Genomic DNA, 26,044 nt, shown 5'->3' with positions numbered 1-26,044 from the left:
TGCGCCCCCACTCTGACCCCCCCACACTGACCCCTCCCACACTGACCACCCCCACAGTGACCCCCTCACAATGACCCGACCTCATACTGACATCCCCACACTGACCCCTCTCACACTGACCCCCTCACACTGACCACCCTCACACTGAGCCTCCCCACACTGACCACCACTCACACTGACCCCCTCACACTGACCCCCCTCACACTGACCCCCTCACACTGACCCCCTCACACTGACCGCCCCTCACACTGATCCCCCTCACACACACCCCGCACTCTAATTCCCCTCACACTGACCCTGCCTCATGCTGCCCCACCCACACTGACCCTCTCACATTGAACTCCCCCACACTGACCCCCCCACACTGACCTCCACCCACTGAACCCCTCACACTGACCCGACCTCACACTGACCCCCCAACACTGACCACCCCACACTGACAGCCCCACACTGATCCCACCTCACACTAAGCCCCCCCCACGCTGACACCCCCACACTAGCCCCGTCTCACACTGACCCCCCCTCACACTGATTCTCCTACACTGACGCACCCTCACACTGACCCCCCCCACACTGAGCCCCCACACTGACCCCTCTCACACTGAACTCCCACATTAACCCCGCCACACTGACCCCCCCACTCTGACCGCCCCTCACACTGATCCCCTCACACTCACCCCCCACTCTGATTCCCCTCACACTGACCCTGCCTCATGCTGCCCCACCGACACTGACACCCCTCACACTGACCCCCTCACACTGACCCCTCTTACACTGACCCCCCCAATCTGACACCCCTCACACTGACCCTCCTCACACTGACTCCTCTCACAGTGATCCCCCCACACTGACCCCCCCACTGACCCCCTCACACTGAAACCCCCCACACTGACCCCCACTCACACTGAACCCCGCTCACACTGACCCCCCCCAAACTGACCCCCCTCATGCTGACCCCCTCACACTGAACCCCCCTCACACTGACCCCCACTCACACTGAACCCCCTCACACTGACCACCCCTCACACTGACACCCCCACATTGCTCCTCTCACATTTACCCCCTCACACAGACCCCTCTCATACTGACCCCCCAAACTGATACCCCTCACACTGACCCCCCTCACACTGACCCCCCTCACACTGAACCCCCCACACTGACCTCCCTCACCCTGACCCCCTCACACTGAACACCCACACACGGACCCCCACGCACACTGACCCCCCCTCACACTGACCCCCCTCACACTGACGCCCCCTCACACTGACCCCCTCACACTGACCCCCCTCACAATGAAACCCCCCACAGTGACCCCCACTCACACTGACCCCTTCTCACACTGACCCCCCCCCCACATTGACCCCCCTCACACTGAAGCCCCCCACAATGATCCCCACCCCACACTGACCCTCCCTCACAGTGACTCCCCATACTGACCCGCCCACACTGACCCCCCTCACACTGAACCCCCTCACACTGACCCCACCCACACTGACCCCCCTCACTGACCCCTCCTCACACTGACCACCCCACACTGACCCCCCTCACACTGAACCCCCTCACACTGACCCGACCCACACTGATCCCCCACACTGACCCCTCCTCACACTGACCACCCTCACACTGACCACCCTCACACTGACCCCCATCACACTGACCACCCTCACAGTGACCCCACCTCACGCTGACGCCACCTTACACTCAACCCCTCTCACAATGATCCGCCCCACTCTGTGCCCCCCACACTGACCCCCCCTTAACACTCACCCCACCAACACTGACCCCCCTCACACTGACCGCTCCTCACACTGAACCCCCTCTCATCACCCCCCCACACTGAGCCCCCTCACACTGACCCTGCCTCACACTGTGCCCCCACACTGAGCCCCCCACACTGACCCCCCCACACTGACCCCTCCCACACTGACCCCCACACACTGACCCCCTCACAAAGACCCGACCTCACACTGACCCCCCAACACTGACCACCCCACATTGACAGCCCCACACTGATCCCACCTCACACTAAGCCCCCCCCACACTGCCCCCCCTCACACTGACCCCCCTCACACTGACCCCTCTCACATTGAACCCCCACATTGACCCCCTCATACTGACGCACCCTCACACTGACCCCCCCCACACTGAGCCCCCACTCTGACCCCCCTCACACTGACAGTCCTTCACACTGACCCTCACACTGACCTCCCCACACTGACCCCCCCACAGTGACCGCCCCTCACACTGATCCCCCTCACACTCACCCCCCCACTCTGATTCCCCTCACACTGACCCTGCCTCATGCTGCCCCACCCAAACTGACACCCCTCATACTGACCCTCCTCACACTGACTCCTCTCACAGTGATCCCCCCACACTGACCCCCCCACTGACCCCCTCACACTGAAACCCCCCACACTGACCCCCACTCACACTGAACCCCGCTAACACTGACACCCCCCAAACTGACCCCTCTCATGCTGACCCCCTCACACTGAACCCCCTCACACTGACCCCCACTCACACTGAACCCCCTCACACTGACCACCCCTCACACTGACACCCCCACATTGCCCCTCTCAAATTTACCCCCTCACACAGACCCCTCTCACACTGACCCCCCCAAACTGACACCCCTCACACTGACCCCCCTCACACGGACCCCCACGCACACTGACCCCTCCTCACACTGACCCCCCTCACACTGACGCCCCCTCACACTGACCCCCTCACACTGACCCCCCTCACAATGAATCCCCCACAGTGACCCCCACTCACACTGACCCCTTCTCACAGTGACCCCCCCACATTGACCCCCCTCACACTGAACCCCCCCACACTGACCCCCACCCCACACTGACCCTCCCTCACAGTGACTCCCCATACTGACCCGCCCACACTGACCCCCCTCACACTGAACCCCCTCACACTGACCCCACCCACACTGACCCCCCCACACTGACCCCTCCTCACACTGACCACCCCACACTGACCCCCCTCACACTGACCACCCTCACACTGACCCCCATCACACTGACCACCCTCACACTGACCACCCTCACACTGACCCCCATCACACTGACCACCCTCACAGTGACCCCACCTCACGCTGACGCCCCCTTACACTCAACCCCTCTCACAATGATCCGCCCCACACTGTGCCCCCCACACTGACCCCCCCTTAACACTCACCCCACCAACACTGACCCCCCTCACACTGAACCCCCTCACATCACCCCCCCAACACTGACCCCCCTCACACTGAGCCCCCCACACTGACCCCCCCACACTGACCCCCACACACTGACCCCCTCACAATGACCCGACCTGACACTGAACCCCCTCACACTGACCACCCTCACACTGAACCTCCCCACACTGAACACCACTCACACTGACCCGCCTCACACTGACCCCCCCACACTGAGCCCCCACACTGACCCCCCACACTGAGCCCCCACACTGACCCCACCACACTTTCCCCCATTTACACTAACCCCACCTCAAACTGACCTGCCCCACACTCAGCCCCCCACACTGACCCCCCCATACTGACCCCACCTCACACTGACCACCCCTCACACTGAACCCCCACACATCCCCCCTCCACACTGAGCCCCCCAACACTGACCCCCAACACTGACCCCTCCCACACTGACCCCTCCCACACTGACCCCCACACTGTGACCCCCTCACAATGACCCGACCTCATACTGACACTCCCACACTGACCACCCTCACACTGACCCCCCCTCACACTGACCCCCCCTCACACTGACGCACCCTCACACTGACCCCACCACACTGAGCCCCCACACTGACCCCACTCACACTGACCCCTCTCACACTGAACTCCCACATTGACCCCCTCACACTGACCCCCCCACACTGACCCCCAATCACACTGACCACCCCCACACTGACCCCACCACACTGTCCCCCATTTACACTGACCCCACCTCACACTGACCCGCCCCACACTGACCCCCCTCACACTGACCCCCCCACACTGACCCCACCTCACACTGACCCCCCTCACACTGACAGTCCCTCACACTGACCTCCCCACACTGACCCCCCCACACTGACCGCCCCTCACACTGATCCCCCTCACACTCACCCCCCACTCTGATTCCCCTCACACTGACCCTGCCTCATACTGCCCCACCCATACTGACACCCCTCACACTGCCCCCCCACACACTGACCCTCTCACACTGACCTCCCCCACACTGACCCCCCCACACTGACCTCCACTCACTGAACCCCTCACACTGACCCGACCTCACACTGACCCCCCAACACTGACCACCCCACACTGACAGCCCCACACTGATCCCACCTCACACTGACCCCCCCCACACTGACACCCCCACACTAGCCCCCTCTCACACTGACCCCCCTCACACTGACCCCCCTCACACTGACCCGCCCACACTGACCCCCTCACACTGACCCCCTCACACTGACCCCTTCACACTGACCCCTCTTACACTGACCCCCCAAACTGACACCCCTCACACTGACCCTCCTCACACTGACCCCTCTCACAGTGACCCCCCACACTGACCCCCTCACACTGACCCCCACTCACACTGAACCCCGCTCACACTGAACCCCCCACACTGACCACCCTCACACTGAACCCCTCACACTGATCCCCCCACACTGATCCCCACTCACACTGAACCCCGCTCACACTGACCCCCCACACTGAAACCCCTCACACTGACCCCCCACACTGAACCCCCTCACACTGACCCCCTCACATTTATCCCCTCCCACAGACCCCTCTCACACTGACACCCCCAAACTGACACCCCTCACACCGACCCCCCTCACCCTGACCCATCTCACACTGAAACCCCCCACAATGACCCCCACTCACACTGACCCCTTCTCATACTGACCCCCCCACACTGACTCCCCTCACCCTGACTCCCTCACACTGAACACCCCCACAATGACCCCCACTCACACTGACCCCTCTCACACTGAACCCCCCACACTGACTCCCCTCACCCTGACTCCCTCACACTGAACACCCCCACAATGACCCCCACTCACACTGACCCCTCTCACACTGAACCCCCCACACTGACTCCCCTCACCCTGACTCCCTCACACTGAACATCCCCACACTGACCGCCACACACACTGACCCCCCCACACTGACCCCCCTCACACTAACACCCCTCACACTGAGCCCCCCCACACTGAACGCCACCACACACTGACCCTTCCTCACAGTGACTCCCCCATACTGACCTGTCCCACACTGACCCCCTTCACACTGAACCCTCTCACACAGGCCCCACCCACACTGCGCCCCCACACTGACCCCTCCTCACACTGACCCCCCTCACACTGACCCCCTCGCACTGACACTCCCACACTGACCCCCCCTCACACTGACCCCCCTCACACTGACCACACCTCAAACTGACAACCCCCACACTGACCCCTTACACTGACCCCCCACACTGACCCCCACTCACACTGACCCTCCTCACACTAACCTCCCTCACACCGAACCCCTCACACTGACCACCCCCACACTGACCCCCTCTCACGCTGACCCGCCCCACACTGACCCCTCCCACACTGACCCCCACACTGTGACCCCCTCACAATGACCCGACCTCACAATGACCCGACCTCATACTGACACTCCCACACTGACCACCCTCACACTGACCCCCCCTCACACTGACCCCCTCTCACACTGACGCACCCTCACACTGACCCCACCACACTGAGCCCCCACACTGACCCCACTCACACTGACCCCTCTCACACTGAACTCCCACATTGACCCCCTCACACTGACCCCCCCACACTGACCACCCTCACACTGACCACCCTCACACTGACCCCCATCACACTGACCACCCTCACAGTGACCCCACCTCACGCTGACGCCCCCTTACACTCAACCCCTCTCACAATGATCCGCCCCACACTGTGCCCCCCACACTGACCCCCCCTTAACACTCACCCCACCAACACTGACCCCCCTCACACTGAACCCCCTCACATCACCCCCCCAACACTGACCCCCCTCACACTGACCGCCCCTCACACTGAACCCCCTCTCATCACCCCCCCACACTGAGCCCCCTCACACTGACGCTGCCTCACACTGTGCCCCCACACTGAGCCCCCCACACTGACCCCCCCACACTGACCCCTCCCACACTGACCCCCACACACTGACCCCCTCACAATGACCCGACCTCACACTGAACCCCCTCACACTGACCACCCTCACACTGAACCTCCCCACACTGAACACCACTCACACTGACCCGCCTCACACTGACCCCCCCACACTGAGCCCCCACACTGACCCCCCACACTGAGCCCCACACTGACCCCACCACACTTTCCCCCATTTACACTAACCCCACCTCAAACTGACCTGCCCCACACTCAGCCCCCCACACTGACCCCCCCATACTGACCCCACCTCACACTGACCACCCCTCACACTGAACCCCCACACATCTCCCCTCCACACTGAGCCCCCCAACACTGACCCCCAACACTGACCCCTCCCACACTGACCCCTCCCACACTGACCCCCACACTGTGACCCCCTCACAATGACCCGACCTCATACTGACACTCCCACACTGACCACCCTCACACTGACCCCCCCTCACACTGACCCCCCCTCACACTGACGCACCCTCACACTGACCCCACCACACTGAGCCCCCACACTGACCCCACTCACACTGACCCCTCTCACACTGAACTCCCACATTGACCCCCTCACACTGACCCCCCCACACTGACCCCCAATCACACTGACCACCCCCACACTGACCCCACCACACTGTCACCCATTTACACTGACCCCACCTCACACTGACCCGCCCCACACTGACCCCCCGCACACTGACCCCCCCACACTGACCCCACCTCACACTGACCCCCCTCACACTGACAGTCCCTCACACTGACCTCCCCACACTGACCCCCCCACACTGACCGCCCCTCACACTGATCCCCCTCACACTCACCCCCCACTCTGATTCCCCTCACACTGACCCTGCCTCATACTGCCCCACCCATACTGACACCCCTCACACTGCCCCCCCACACACTGACCCTCTCACACTGACCTCCCCCACACTGACCCCCACACTGACCTCCACTCACTGAACCCCTCACACTGACCCGACCTCACACTGACCCCCCAACACTGACCACCCCACACTGACAGCCCCACACTGATCCCACCTCACACTGACCCCCCCCACACTGACACCCCCACACTAGCCCCCTCTCACACTGACCCCCTTCACACTGACCCCACTCACACTGACCCGCCCACACTGACCCCCTCACACTGACCCCCTCACACTGACCCCTTCAGACTGACCCCTCTTACACTGACCCCCCAAACTGACACCCCTCACACTGACCCTCCTCACACTGACCCCTCTCACAGTGACCCCCCACACTGACCCCCTCACACTGACCCCCACTCACACTGAACCCCGCTCACACTGAACCCCCCACACTGACCACCCTCACACTGAACCCCTCACACTGATCCCCCCACACTGATCCCCACTCACACTGAACCCCGCTCACACTGACCCCCCACACTGAACCCCCTCACACTGACCCCCTCACATTTATCCCCTCCCACAGACCCCTCTCACACTGACACCCCCAAACTGACACCCCTCACACTGACCCCCCTCACCCTGACTCCCTCACACTGAACACCCCCACACTGACCGCCACACACACTGACCCCTCCTCACACTTACCCACCTCACACTGACCCCCCTCACACTGACGCCCCCTCACACTGACCCATCTCACACTGAAACCCCCCACAATGACCCCCACTCACACTGACCCCTTCTCATACTGACCCCCCCACACTGACTCCCCTCACCCTGACTCCCTCACACTGAACACCCCCACAATGACCCCCACTCACACTGACCCCTCTCACACTGAACCCCCCACACTGACTCCCCTCACCCTGACTCCCTCACACTGAACACCCCCACAATGACCCCCACTCACACTGACCCCTCTCACACTGAACCCCCCACACTGACTCCCCTCACCCTGACTCCCTCACACTGAACATCCCCACACTGAACGCCACACACACTGACCCCCCCACACTGACCCCCCCACACTGACCCCCTCACACTGACCCCCACTCACACTGACCCCTTCTCACACTGACCCCCCCACACTGACCCCCCTCACACTAACCCCCCTCACACTGAACCCCCCCACACTGAACGCCACCACACACTGACCCTTCCTCACAGTGACTCCCCCATACTGACCTGTCCCACACTGACCCCCTTCACACTGAACCCTCTCACACAGACCCCACCCACACTGCGCCCCCACACTGACCCCTCCTCACACTGACCCCCCTCACACTGACCCCCTCACACTGACACTCCCACACTGACCCCCCCTCACACTGACCCCCCTCACACTGACCACACCTCAAACTGACAACCCCCACACTGACCCCTTACACTGACCCCCCCACACTGACCCCCACTCACACTGACCCTCCTCACACTAACCTCCCTCACACCGAACCCCTCACACTGACCACCCCCACACTGACTCCCTCTCACACTGACCCGCCCCACACTGACCCCTCCCACACTGACCCCCACACTGTGACCCCCTCACAATGACCCGACCTCACAATGACCCGACCTCATACTGACACTCCCACGCTGACCACCCTCACACTGACCCCCCCTCACACTGACCCCCCCTCACACTGACGCACCCTCACACTGACCCCACCACACTGAGCCCCCACACTGACCCCACTCACACTGACCCCACTCACACTGACCCCTCTCACACTGAACTCCCACATTGACCCCCTCACACTGACCCCCCCACACTGACCCCCAATCACACTGACCACCCCCACACTGACCCCACCACACTGTCCCCCATTTACACTGACCCCACCTCACACAGACCCGCCCCACACTGACCCCCCTCACACTGACCCCCCCACACTGACCCCCCCACACTGACCGCCCCTCACACTGATCCCCATCACATTCACCCCCCCACTCTGATTCCCCTCACACTGACCCCCCTCACACTGACCACACCTCAAACTGACAACCCCCACACTGACCCCTTACACTGACCCCCCCACACTGACCCCCACTCACACTGACCCTCCTCACACTAACCTCCCTCACACCGAACCCCTCACACTGACCACCCCCACACTGACTCCCTCTCACACTGAGCCCCCCCACACTGAACGCCACCACACACTGACCCTTCCTCACAGTGACTCCCCTATACTGACCTGTCCCACACTGACCCCCTTCACACTGAACCCTCCCACACAGGCCCCACCCACACTGCACCCCCACACTGACCCCTCCTCACACTGACCCCCCTCACACTGACCCCCTCACACTGACACTCCCACACTGACCCCCCCTCACACTGACCCCCCTCACACTGACCACACCTCAAACTGACAACCCCCACACTGACCCCTTACACTGACCCCCCCACACTGACCCCCACTCACACTGACCCTCCTCACACTAACCTCCCTCACACCGAACCCCTCACACTGACCACCCCCACACTGACTCCCTCTCACACTGACCCGCCCCACACTGACCCCTCCCACACTGACCCCCACACTGTGACCCCCTCACAATGACCCGACCTCACAATGACCCGACCTCATACTGACACTCCCACGCTGACCACCCTCACACTGACCCCCCCTCACACTGACCCCCCCTCACACTGACGCACCCTCACACTGACCCCACCACACTGAGCCCCCACACTGACCCCACTCACACTGACCCCACTCACACTGACCCCTCTCACACTGAACTCCCACATTGACCCCCTCACACTGACCCCCCCACACTGACCCCCAATCACACTGACCACCCCCACACTGACCCCACCACACTGTCCCCCATTTACACTGACCCCACCTCACACAGACCCGCCCCACACTGAGCCCCCTCACACTGACCCCCCCACACTGACCGCCCCTCACACTGATCCCCATCACATTCACCCCCCCACTCTGATTCCCCTCACACTGACCCTGCCTCATACTGCCCCACCCACACTGACACCCCTCACACTGCCCCCCCACACACTGACCCTCTCACACTGACCTCCCCACACTGACCCCCACACTGACCTCCACCCACTGAACCCCTCACACTGACCCGACCTCACACTGACCCCCAACACTGACCACCCCACACTGACAGCCCCACACTGATCCCACCTCACACTGACACCCCCACACTAGCCCCCTCTCACACTGACCCCCCCTCACTCTGACCCGCCCACACTGACCCCCTCACACTGACCCCCTCACACTGACCCCTTCACACTGACCCCTCTTACACTGACCCCCCAAAACGACACCCCTCACAGTGACCCTCCTCACACTGACCCCTCTCACAGTGACCCCCCACACTGACCCCCATACTGACCCCCTCACACTGAAACCCCCACACTGACCCCCACTCACACTGAACCCCGCTCACACTGATCCCCCCCACACTGATCCCCACTCACACTGAACCCCGCTCACACTGACCCCCTCACATTTATCCCCTCCCACAGACCCCTCTCACACTGACAGCCCCAAACTGACACCCCTCACACTGACCCCTCTCACACTGAACCCCCCACACTGACTCCCCTCACCCTGACCCCCTCACACTGAACACCCCCACACTGACCCCCACACACACTGACCCCCCCTCACACTGACCCCCCTCACACTGACGCCCCCTCACACTGACGCCCCCTCACACTGACACCCCCTCACACTGACCCCCACTCACACTGACCCCTTCTCACACTGACCCCCCCACACTGACCCCCCTCACACTAACCCCCCTCACACTGAACCCCCCCACACTGAACGCCACCACACACTGACCCTTCCTCACAGTGACTCCCCCATACTGACCTGTCCCACACTGACCCCCTTCACACTGAACCCTCTCACACAGACCCCACCCACACTGCGCCCCCACACTGACCCCTCCTCACACTGACCCCCCTCACACTGACCCCCTCACACTGACACTCCCACACTGACCCCCCCTCACACTGACCCCCCTCACACTGACCACACCTCAAACTGACAACCCCCACACTGACCCCTACTTACACTGACCCCCCCCCACACTGACCCCCAATCACACACTGACCCTCCTCACACAAAGCCCCCTCACAACGAACCCCGCACACTGACCCCCCCACACTGACACCCCCACACTAGCCCCCTCTCACACTGACCCCCCTCACACTGACCCCCCTCACACTGACCCGCCCACACTGACCCCCTCACACTGACCCCCTCACACTGACCCCTTCACACTGACCCCTCTTACACTGACCCCCCAAACTGACACCCCTCACACTGACCCTCCTCACACTGACCCCTCTTACAGTGACCCCCCACACTGACCCCCTCACACTGACCCCCACTCACACTGAACCCCGCTCACACTGAACCCCCCACACTGATCCCCACTCACACTGAACCCCGCTCACACTGACCCCCCACACTGAAACCCCTCACACTGACCCCCCACACTGAACCCCCTCACACTGACCCCCTCACATTTATCCCCTCCCACAGACCCCTCTCACACTGACACCCCCAAACTGACACCCTCACACTGACCCCCCTCACCCTGACCCATCTCACACTGAAACCCCCCACAATGACCCCCACTCACACTGACCCCTCTCACACTGAACCCCCCACACTGACTCCCCTCACCCTGACTCCCTCACACTGAACATCCCCACACTGACCGCCACACACACTGACCCCCCCACACTGACCCCCCTCACACTAACACCCCTCACACTGAGCCCCCCCACACTGAACGCCACCACACACTGACCCTTCCTCACAGTGACTCCCCTATACTGACCTGTCCCACACTGACCCCCTTCACACTGAACCCTCCCACACAGGCCCCACCCACACTGCACCCCCACACTGACCCCTCCTCACACTGACCCCCCTCACACTGACCCCCTCACACTGACACTCCCACACTGACCCCCCCTCACACTGACCCCCCTCACACTGACCACACCTCAAACTGACAACCCCCACACTGACCCCTTACACTGACCTCCCCACACTGACCCCCACTCACACTGACCCTCCTCACACTAACCCCCCTCACACCGAACCCCTCACACTGACCACCCCCACACTGACCCCCTCTCACACTGACCCGCCCCACACTGACCCCTCCCACACTGAGCCCTCCCACACTGACCCCCACACAGTGACCCCCTCACAATGACCCGACCTCATACTGACACCCCCACACTGATACCCCTCACACTGACCGCCCTCACCCTGACCCCCTCACACTGAACACCCACACACTGACCCCCATGCACACTGACCCCCCCTCACACTGATCCCCCTCACACTGACGCCCCCTCACACTGACCCCTTCTCACACTGACCCGCCCACACTGACCACCCTCACACTGACCCCCCACACTGACCCCTCCTCACACTAACCACCCCACACTGACCCTCCTCACACTAACCCCCCTCACACCGAACCCCTCACACTGACCACCCCCACACTGACCCCCTCTCACACTGACCCCTCCCACACTGATCCCTCCCACACTGAGCCCTCCCACACTGACCCCCACACAGTGACCCCCTCACAATGACCCGACCTCATACTGACACCCCCACACTGACACCCCTCACACTGACCCCCCCTCACACTGACCCTCCCTCACACTGACCCTCCCTCACACTGACCACCCCACACTGACCCCCCTCACACTGACCACCCTCACACTGACCCCACCTCACAGGGACCTCCCTCACACTGACCCCCCCACACTGACGCCCCCTTACACTGCCCCCCCCGTCATACTGACCTGACCCACACTGACCCCCCCACACTGACCCCACCTCACAGTGATCCCCCTCACTCTGACCCCACCTCACACTGATGCCCCCTTACACAGACCCCCCTCTCACAACGATCCGCCCCACACTGTGCCCCCCACACTGACCCCCCTTTAACACTCACCCCACCAACACTGACCCCCCTCACACTGAACCCCCTCACATCACCCCCCCAACACTGACCCCCCCTCACACTGACCGCCCCTCACACTGAACCCCCTCTCATCACCCCCCCACACTGAGCCCTCCCACACTGACCCCCACACACTGACCCCCTCAAACTGACCCACACCACACTCACCCCCCCACACTAACCCCCCCATACTGACCCCACCTCACACTGACCCCCTCACACTGACCCCCCTCACACTGACCGCCCCTCACACTGAACCCCCTCACATCACCCCTCCACACTGAGCCCCCCCAACACTGACCCCCAACACTGACCCCTCCCACACTGACCCCTCCCACACTGACCCCCACACTGTGACCCCCTCACAATGACCCGACCTCATACTGACACTCCCACACTGACCCCCTCACACTGACCACCCTCACACTGACCCCCCCACACTGAGCCCCCACACTGACCCCACTCACACTGACCCCTCTCACACTGAACTCCCACATTAACCCCCTCACACTGACCCCCCCACACTGACCCCCCATCACACTGACCACCCCCACACTGACCCCACCACACTGTCCCCCATTTACACTGACCCCACCTCACACTGACCCGCTCCACACTGACCCCCCTCACACTGACCCCACCTCACACTGACCCCCCTCACACTGACACTCCCTCACACTGACTCTCTCTCACACTGACCTCCCCACACTGACCCCCACACTGACCGCCCCTCACACTGACCCCCTCACACTCACCCCCCCACTCTGATTCCCCTCACACTGACCCTGCCTCATACTGCCCGACCCACACACACCCCTCACACTGCCCCCCCACACACTGACCCTCTCACACTGACCTCCCCCACACTGACCCCACACTGACCTCCACCCACTGAACCCCTCACACTGACCTGACCTCACACTGACCCCCCAACACTGACCACCCCACACTGACAGCCCCACACTGATCCCCCTCACACTGACCCCCACGCACACTGACCCCCCCTCACACTGACCTCCCTCACACTGACTCCCCCTCACACTGACCCCCCCTCACACTGACCTCCCTCACACTGACCCCCCCTCGCATTGAGCCCCTCACACTGACCCCCCTCTCACTGACCCCCACGCACACTGACCCCCCCTCACACTGACCCCCCTCACACTGACTCCCCCTCACACTGACCCCCCCTCACACTGACCCCCCTCACACTGAACCCCCTCACACTGAACCCCTCATATTTATCCCCTCCCACAGACCCCTCTCACACTGACACCCCCAAACTGACACCCCTCACACTGACCCCCCTCACCCTGACCCCCTCACACTGAACACCCCCACACTAACGCCCCCTCACACTGACCCCTCTCACACTGAAACCCCCCACAATGACCCCCACTCACACTGACCCCTTCTCACACTGACCCCCCCACACTGACCCCCCTCACACTAACCCCCCTCACACTGAACGCCACCACACACTGACCCTCCCTCACAGTGACTCCCCCATACTGACCTGTCCCACACTGATCCCCACTCACACTGAACCCCGCTCACACTGACCCCCCACACTGAACCCCCTCACACTGACCCCCTCACATTTATCCCCTCCCACAGACCCCTCTCACACTGACACCCCCAAACTGACACCCCTCACACTGACCCCCCTCACACTGACCCCTCTCACACTGAACCCCCCACACTGACTCCCCTCACCCTGACCCCCTCACACTGAACACCCCCACACTGACCCCCACACGCACTGACCCCCCCCTCACACTGACCCCCACTCACACTGACCCCTTCTCACACTGACCCCCCCACACTGACCCCCCTCACACTAACCCCCCTCACACTGAACCCCCCCACACTGAACGCCACCACACACTGACCCTCCCTCACAGTGACTCCCCCATACTGACCTGTCCCACACTGACCCCCTTCACACTGAACCCTCTCACACAGGCCCCACCCACACTGCGCCCCCACACTGACCCCTCCTCACACTGACCCCCCTCACACTGACCCCCTCGCACTGACACTCCCACACTGACCCCCCCTCACACTGACCCCCCTCACACTGACCACACCTCAAACTGACAACCCCCACACTGACCCCTACTTACACTGACCCCCCCACACTGACCCCCACTCAGACTGACCCCCCTCACACCGAACCCCTCACACTGACCACCCCCACACTGACCCCCACTCACAATGACCCTCCTCACACTAACCCCCCTCACCCTGACCCCCCTCACACTGACCCCTCTCACACTGAAACCCCCCACTCTGACCCACCCTCACACTGACCCCCCACACACTGACCCCCATCATACTGACCCCCTCACACTGACCACCCTCACACTGACCACCCTCACACTGACCCCCCTCACACTGAACCCCCATAATGTCCCCCACACTGACCCCCCACACTGACGCCCCCTTACACTGACCCCCTCTCACAATGATCCGCCTCACACTGATACCCCACACTGAACCGTCCTCACACTGACCCTCCCTCATAGTGGCTCCCACACACTGACCCCCTCACACTGACACCCCTCACACTGAACCCCCCCACACTGACCCCCCCACACACTGACCTCCCTCACACTGAGCCCCCACACTGACCACCCCTCACACTGACCCTCCCTCACAGTGACTCCCCCACACTGACCCCCTACACTGACCCCCCTCACACTGAACACCCACACTGACACCCCCTCACATTGACCCCACCTCACACTGACCCCCCTCACACTGACCCCCCCACACTGACCCCCCTCCCACACTGACCCCCGCTCACACTGACCCCGCCTTAACACTGACCCCACCAACACTGACCCCCTCACACTGAACCCCCTCACTTTACACCCCCACACTGACCCCCCTCACACTGACCGCCCCTCACAATGAACCCCCTCACATCACCCCCCCACACTGACCCCCCTCACACTGACCCCCCTCACACTGACCCTGCCTCAACCTGCGCCCCCACACTGAGCGCCCTCACACTGACCCCCCCAAACTGACACCACCCACATTGACACCCCACACTGACCCCACTCACACTGACCCCCCCCTCACACTGAACCCCCATCACACTGACCACCCCCACAATGAACTCCCCACACTGACCACCCTCCCACACTGACCCCCGCTCACACTGACCCCGCCTTAACACTGACCCCACCAACACTGACCCCCTCACACTGAACCCCCTCACTTTACACCCCCACACTGACCCCCCTCACACTGACCGCCCCTCACAATGAACCCCCTCACATCACCCCCCCACACTGACCCCCCTCACACTGACCCCACCCACACTGCCTCCCCACACTGACCCCATCCTCACACATACCCCCCAACACTGACCCCCACTCACACTGACCCCCCTCACACTGAAACCCCCCACAATGACCCCCACTCACACTGACCCATTCTCACACTTACCACCCCCCACACTGACCCCCCTCATACTGACCCCCCACACACTGACCCCCATCATACTGACCCCCTCACACTGACCACCCTCACACTGACCAACCCACACTGACCCCCCTCACACTGACCCCCCATAATGTCCCTCACACTGACGCCCCCTTACACTGACCCCCTCTCACAATGATCCGCCTCACACTGATACCCCACACTGAACCGTCCTCACACTGACCCTCCCTCACAGTGGCTCCCACACACTGACCCCCTCACACTGACACCCCTCACACTAAACCCCCCCACACTGACCCCCCCACACACTGACCTCCCTCACACTGAGCCCCCTCACACTGACGCCCCACACTGTCCCCCATTTCCACTGACCCCACCTCACACTGAGCCCCCTCACACTGAGCCCCCACACTGACCACCCCTCACACTGACCCTCCCTCACAGTGACTCCCCCACACTGACCTCCTACACTAACCCCCTCACACTGAACCCCCCACACTGACCCCCCCCACACTGACCATCCCTCACACTGACCCCCTCACACTGACCTCCTCACACTGACACTCCCTCACATTGACCCCCCTCACACTGACCCCCCCACACTGACACCCACACACTGACACCCCCTCACTAAACCCCCTCACACTGACCCCCCTCACACTGACCCCCCCACACTGACACCCCCTCACACTGACACCCCCTCACATTGACCCCACCTCACACTGACCCCCCTCACACTGAACCCCCCTCACACTGACCACCCCCACAATGAACTCCCCACACTGACCACCCCCCCACACTGACCCCCCTCACACTGACCCTGCCTCAACCTGCGCCCCCACACTGAGCGCCCTCACACTGACCCCCCACACTGACCCCACCCACACTGACCCCCCATACTGACCCCTCTCACACTGACCCCCCACACTGACCACCCCACACTGAAACCCCCCACAATGACCCGCACTCACACTGACCCCTTCTCACACTGACCCCCCTACACTGACCCCCCTCACACTGTTCCCCCCCACACTGACCCCCACCCCACACTGACCCTCCCTCACAGTGATTCCCCCATACTGACCCCCCCACACTGACCCCCCTCACACTGTCCCCCCCTCACACTGAACCTCTCACACTGACCACACCCAGACTGACCCCCCTCACAAAGACCCCCCCACACTTACCACCCCTCACTCTGACCCCCCCTCACACTGACCCCCCCCCACACACTGACCCCATCATACTGACCACCCCACAATGACCCCCCTCACACTGAACCTCCATAATGTCCCCCCACACTGATCCCCAAACTGACCTCCCTCACACTGACCCCACCTCACACTGACGCCCCCTTACACTGACCCCCTCTCACAATGATCCGCCCCACACTGCGCCCCCTACACTGACCCCACTCACACTGACCCACCTCATACTGACCTCCTCACACTGACCCTCCCACACTGACCCTCCTCACACTGACCCCACCTCACACTGACCACCCCCACACGGACACCCCCACACTGACCCCTACTTACACTGACCCCCCCACACTGACCCCCCTCAAACTGACCCCTCTCACACTGAACTCCCACATTAACCCCGCCACACTGGCCCCCCCACACTGACCGCCCCTCACACTCACCCCCCCACTCTGATTCCCCTCACACTGACCCTACCTCATGCTGCCCCACCCATACTGACACCCCTCACACTTCCCCCCCCACACACTGACCCTCTCACACTGACCTCCCCCACACTGACCCCCCCACACTGACCTCCACCCACTGAACCCCTCACACTGACCCGACCTCACACTGACCCCCCAACACTGACCACCCCACACTGACAGCCCCACACTGATCCCACCTCATACTGACCCCCCCCCCACGCTGACACCTCCACACTAGCCCCCTCTCACACTTACCCCCCTCACACTGACCCCCTCACACAGACCCCCCTCACACTGACCCGCCCACACTGACCCCCTCACACTGACCCACTTTCACTGACCCCCCCAAACTGACTCCCCTCACACTGACCCCTCTCACAGTGACCCCCCCACACTGACCCTCCCAATGACCCCCCTCACACTAAACCCCCCACACTGACCCCCACTCACACTTACCCCCCTCACACTGACCCCCTCACACTGACACTCCCACACTGACCCCCCCTCACACTGACCCCCTCACACTGACCACACCTCAAACTGACAACCCCACACTGACCCCTACTTACACTGACCCCCCCACACTGACCCCTACTCACACTGACCCTCCTCACACTAACCCCCCTCACACCGAACCCCTCACACTGACCACCCCCACACTGACCCCACCTCACACTGACGCTCCCTTACACTGACCCCCTCTCACACTGAGCCCTCCCACACTGACCCCACACAGTTACCCCCTCACAATGACCCGACCTCATACTGACACCCCCACACTGACACCCCCACACTGACCCCCCCTCACACTGACCCCCCCTCACACTGACCCTCCCTCACACTGACCCTCCCCCACACTGAACCCCCCTCACACTGAACCACCCTCACTGACGCACCCTCACACTGACGCACCCTCACACTGATCCACCCCCCCCACACTGACCCCCCCTCACACTGACACCCCCACACTGAGCCCCCACACTGACCCCACTCACACTGACCGATCTCACACTGAACTCCCACATTAACCCCGCCACACTGACCCCCCTCACAGTGACACTCCCTCACACTGACTCTCTCTCACACTGACCTCCCCACACTGACCCCCCCACACTGACCGCCCCTCACACTGATCCCCCTCACACTCACCCCCCCACTCTGATTCCCCTCACACTGACCCTGCCTCATGCTGCCCCACCCACACTGACACCCCTCACACTTTCCCCACAACACTGACCCTCTCACACTGACCTCCCCCACACTGACCTCCCCCACACAGACATCCCACACTGACCTCCACCGACTGAACCCCTCACACTGACCTGACCTCACACTGACCCCCCAACACTGACCACCCCACACTGATCCCCCTCACACTGACCCCTCTTACACTGACACACCAAAACTGACACCTCTCACACTGATCCCTCTCGCAGTGACCCCCCCACACTGACCCCCCAATGACCCCCTCACACTAAACCCCCCCTCACTGACCCCCACTCACACTGAACCCCGCTCACACTGTACCCCCCCACACTGCCCCCCTCACACTGACCCCCTCACACTGAACCCCCACACTGACACTCACTCACACTGAACCCCCTCCCACAGACCCCTCTCACACTGACACCCCCAAACTGACACCCCCCACACTGACCCCCCCTCATACTGACCCCCCTCACACTGACCCCCGTCACACTGAAACCCCCCACAATGACCCCCACTCAGACTGACCCATTCTCACATTGACCCCCCCCACACTGCCCCCCACACACTGAACCCCCCCACACTGACCCCCACCCCACACTGACCCTCCCTCACAGTGATTCCCCCATACTGGCCCCCCACACTGACCCTCTTCACACTGAATCCCCTCACACTGACCCCCCCTCACACTGCCCCCCTCACACTGACCCCCCCTCACACTGCCCCCCTCACACTGACCCCCTCACACTGACAGTCCCACACTGACCCCCTTCACACTGACCCCCCCCACACAGACCCCACCTCAAACTGACCACCCCACACTGACCCCTACTTACACTGCCCCCCCCCACACTGACCCCCACTCACACTGACCCTCCTCACACTAACCCCCCTCACCCTGACTCCCCACACACTGACCCCATAATACTGACCCCCTCACACTGACCACCCTCACACTGACCACCCCACACTGACCCCCTCACACTGAACCCCCATAATGTCCCCCACACTGACCCCCCACAATGACACCCCCCTTACACTGACACCCCTCACACTGAACCCCCCCACACTGACCCCCCCACACACTGACCTCCCTCACCCTGAGCCCCCTCACACTGACGCCCCACTCTGTGCCACATTTACACTGACCCCACCTCACACTGACCCCCCTCACACTGAGCCCCCACACTGAGCCCCTACACTGACCACCCCTCACACTGACCCTTCCTCACACTGAACCCCCCTCACACTGACCACCCCCACAATGAACTCCCCACACTGACCACCCTCCCACACTGACCCCCGCTCACACTGACCCCGCCTTAACACTGACCCCACCAACACTGACCCCCTCACACTGAACCCCCTCACTTTACACCCCCACACTGACCCCCCTCTCACTGACCCCCCTCACACTGACCCTGCCTCAACCTGCCCCCCCACACTGAGCACCCTCACACTGACCCCACCCACACTGATCCTCCCACACTGACCCTCCTCACACTGACCCAACCTCACACTGACCACCCCCACACGGACACCCCCACACTGACCCCCCTCAAACTGACCCAACCTCACAGTGACCTCCCTCACACTGACCCCCCTCACACTGACCCCTCTCACACTGAACTCCCACATTAACCCCGCCACACTGACCCCCCCACACTGACCACCCCTCACACTTCCCCCCCCACACACTGACCCTCTCACACTGACCTCCACCCACTGAACCCCTCACACTGACCCGACCTCACACTGACCCCCCAACACTGACCAGCCCACACTGACAGCCCCACACTGATCCCACCTTACACTGACCCCCCCACGCTGACACCCCCACACTAGCCCCCTCTCACACTGACCCACCTCACACTGACCCCCTCACACTGACCCCCCCTCACACTGACCCGCCCACACTGACCCCCTCACACTGACCCCTCTCACAGTGACCCTCCCCACACTGACCCCCCAATGACCCCCTCACACTAAACCCCCCCACACCGACCCATCACTCACACTGAACCCCGGTCACACTGGCCCCTCTCACCCTGACCCCCCCAAACTGACACCCCTCACACTGACCCCCTCACACTGACCCCTTTCACACTAAACCCCCCACACTGACCCCCCCTCACCCTGACCCCCTCACACTGAACACCCCCAAACTGAACCCCACGCACACTGACCCCCCCTCACAATGACCCCCCCTCACACTGACCCCCCCACACTGAAAGCCCCACAATGACCCCCACTCACACTGACCCCATCTCACACTGACCCCCCTACACTGACTCCCCCACACTGAGCTCCCTCACACTGACCACACCAACACTGACCCCCCCATACTGTCCCTCCTACACTGACCCTCCCCACACTGACCCCCCGTCACACTGACCTCCCCCATACTGTCCCTCCTACACTGACCTCCCCCGCACTGATCCCCCCTCACACTGACCCCCCCACACTGACCCCCCGTCACACTGACCTCCCCCGCACTGATCCCCCTCACACTGACCCCCTCACACTGACGCCCTCTCACAATGATCTGCCCCACTATGCGCCCCCCACACTGACCCCTCCCACACTGACCCCCACACACTGACCCCCTCACATTGACCCGACCTCATACTGAAACCCCCACACTGACCCTCCTCACACTGACCCCCGACACTGACCACCCCCACAGTGACCCCCCCCACACTGACCCCCCTCACACTGACCCCCACAATGCCCCCCTCACACTGACCCCCACTCTCAGACCCCCCACACTGACCGCCCCTCACACTGACCACACTCACACCGACCCCCCCACACTGACCCCCTCACACTGACCCCACCTCATAGTGACCCCCCTCATACTGACCCCCCACCCCACACTGACCCTCCCTCACAGTGACTCACCCATACTGAGCCCCCCACACTGACCCCCCACACTGAACCCCCTCACACTGACCCCACCCACATTGACCCCCCACACTGACCTCTCCTCACACTGACTCCCCCACACTGACCCCCCTCACACTGACCCCACCTCAAACTGACCACCCCAACACTGACGCCTACTTACACTGACCCCCCCCACACTGACCCCACTCACACTGACCCCCCTCACACTGACCCCACCTCAAACTGACCACCCCAACACTGACGCCTACTTACACTGACCCCCCTCACACTGACCACCCCCACACTTACCACCCCTTACTCTGACCACCCTCACACTGACCCCCCCCACAAAGTGACCCCCCTCATACCGACCCCCTCACACAGCCCACCCTCACACTGACCACTCTACACTCACCCCGCTCACACTGAACCCCCATAATGTACCCCCACACTGACCCCCCCCACACTGACCCCCCTCACACTGTCCCCACCTCACACTGACACCCCCACACTGACCCTCCCACACTGACCCCCCTCACACTGACACCCCCACACTGACCCTCCCACACTGACCCCGCATCACAGTGATCCCTCTCACACTGACCCCCCTCACACTGACGCCCCCTTACACTGACCCCTCTCACAATGATCTGCACCACACAGCGCCCCCCACACTGACCCTCCCACACTGACCCCCCCCACACTGACCCCCCTCACACTGACCCCCACAATGCCCCCCTCACACTGACCCCCACTCTCAGACCCCCCACACTGACCACCCCTCACACTGACCACACTCACACCGACCCCCTCACACTGAACCCACTCACACTGACCATTCACACACTGACCACCCCCACACTGACCCCCTCACACTGACCCCACCTCATAGTGACCCCCCTCATACTGACCCCCCGCCCCACACTGATACCCCACACTGAACTGCCCTCACACTGACTCTCCCTCACAGTGGCTCCCCCACACTGACCCCCTCACACTGAACCCCCCCCCACAGTGACCCCCCCCACACACTGACCTCCCTCACACTGACCCCCCCACACTGAACCCCACCCCCACACTGACCCCCCCCACACACTGAACCCCCCCCACACTGACCCCCCCCACACACTGACCTCCCTCACACTGAGCCCCCTCACACTGACGCCCCACACACTGCTCCCCTCACATTGACCCCTCACACTGACCCGACCTCATACTGACCCCCCTCACTGACCGAAGGAAGGGCTGATGCCCAAAACGTTGATTCTCCAGCTCCTTCGATGCTGCCTGACCTGCTGCGCTTTTCCAGCAACACATTTTCAACTCTGATCTCCAGCATCTGCAGTCCTCACTTTCTCCCCCACACTGATCCCACCTCACACTGACCCTCCCTCACACTGACCCCACCTCACACTGACCCCTCCCACACTGACCCCCCCCACACTGACCCCCACACACTGACCCCCTCACAATGACCCGACCTCATACTGACACACCCACACTGACACCCCCTCACACTGACCCCCCCCACACTGACCCCCCCCACACTGACACCCCCTCACACTGACCCCCCCCCCACACTGACCCCCCCCACACTGACCCTCCCTCACACTGACGCCCCCCCACACTGACCCCACCTCACACTGACCCCCCCACACTGACCCCACCTCACACTGACCCCCCCCCACACTGACCCCCCCACAAACTGAGCCTCCCTCACACTGACCCTCCCTCACACTGACCCCCCCACACTGACCCCCCTTAACACTCCCCCCCCCACACTGACCCCTCCCACACTGACCCCTCCCACACTGACCCCCACACACTGACCCCCTCACAATGAACTGACCTCATACTGACACCCCCACACTGACACCCCCTCACACTGACCCCCCTCAAAATGACCCCCCCACACTGACCCCCCTCACACTGACCCCCCCCCACAGTGACCCCCCACACTTACCATCCTCATACTGACCCCCCTTCACATTGTCCCCCACTTTCACTGACCCGCCTCACACTGACCCCTGTCACACTGACCCCCCTCACACTGACCCCCACAATGCCCCCCTCACACTGACCCCCCACTCACAGACCTCCCCACACTGACGGCCCCTCACACTGACCCCACTCACACCGACCCTCTCACACTGAACCCGCTCACACTGATCCCCTCACACTAACCCCCCAACACTGACCACCCCTCAGTTTGACCCCCCTCACACTGACCACACTCACACTGACCCCCCCACACACTGACCCCCCTCATACTGACCCCTCCCACACTGACCACCCTCACACTGACCACCTCCACACTGACCCCCACACACTGACCCCCACACTGACCACCCTCACACTGACCCTCCCTCACACTGACCCCCCCCACAATGACCCCCCCCACAAACTGAGCCTCCCTCACACTGACCCCCCCCCACACTGACCCCCCTTAACACTCACCCCCCCACACTGACCCCTCCCACACTGACCCCTCCCACACTGACCCCCACACACTGACCCCCTCACAATGACCTGACCTCATACTGACCCCCCTCACACTGACCACCCTCACACTGACCCCCCCACACACTGACCCCCCTCATACTGACCCCCTCACACTGACCACCCTCACACTGACCACCTCCACACTGACCCCCACACACTGACCCCCACACTGACCACCCTCACACTGACCACCCCCACACTGACCCCCCCACACTGACCCCCCACACTGACCTCCCTCACATTGACCCCACCTCACACTGACGCTCACTTACACTGACCCCCCCTCACTCTGACCCGCCCCACACTGACCCACCTCACAGTGAACCCCGCCTCACAGTGAACCCCCCTCCCACTGACCCCACCTCACACTGACGCCACCTCACACGGAGGCCCCCTTACACTGACCCCCCCCAAACAATAACCTGCCCCACAATGTCCCCCCCACACTGACCATCCCACACTGACCCCGCTCACACTGACCCCACCTCACACTGACCTCCCCACACTGAACTCCCCACACTGACCACCCTCCCACACTGACCCCTGCTCACACTGACCCCCTCACACAGACCCCATGACACTGACCCCCCTCACACTGAGCCCCCTCACACTGACACCCCCCACACTGACCCCCCCGCACTGACCCCCCCGCACGAACACCATTCACACTGACCCCTCTTACACTAACCCCTCCTCATACTGCCTCCCCCACACTAAAACCCCTCAAACTGACCATCCCCTCACATCCACCGTCCACACTGACCACCCATCACAATGAACCCCCTCACATCACCCCCCCCACACTGACCCCGCTCACGCTGACCCCCTTCACGCTGACCCTGCCTCACACTGTGCCCCCACACTGAGCCCCCTCACACTGACCCTCCCACACTGCCCCCTCCACACAGACCTCCCCCACACTGACCCCCCTCACACAGACCCCACACACTTACCCCCTCACTCTGACACCCCTCACACTACCCCCCTCACACTGACCCCCCCACACATTGACCCCACTCTCACTGACCCCCTCACATTGACCACCCTCACACTGACTACCCCCACACTGGCCCTCCTCATACTGACCCCACACACTGACCCCCCTCACACAGACCCCCCCACACTGACCCCCTCACTCTGACCCCCTCACGCTACCCCCCTCACACTGACCCCCCCACACATTGACCCCACT

Source organism: Chiloscyllium punctatum, chromosome 8, assembly GCF_047496795.1.
Source record: "Chiloscyllium punctatum isolate Juve2018m chromosome 8, sChiPun1.3, whole genome shotgun sequence".
Taxonomy (NCBI): domain Eukaryota; kingdom Metazoa; phylum Chordata; class Chondrichthyes; order Orectolobiformes; family Hemiscylliidae; genus Chiloscyllium; species Chiloscyllium punctatum.
Note: the sequence above shows the minus strand (reverse complement) of the source record.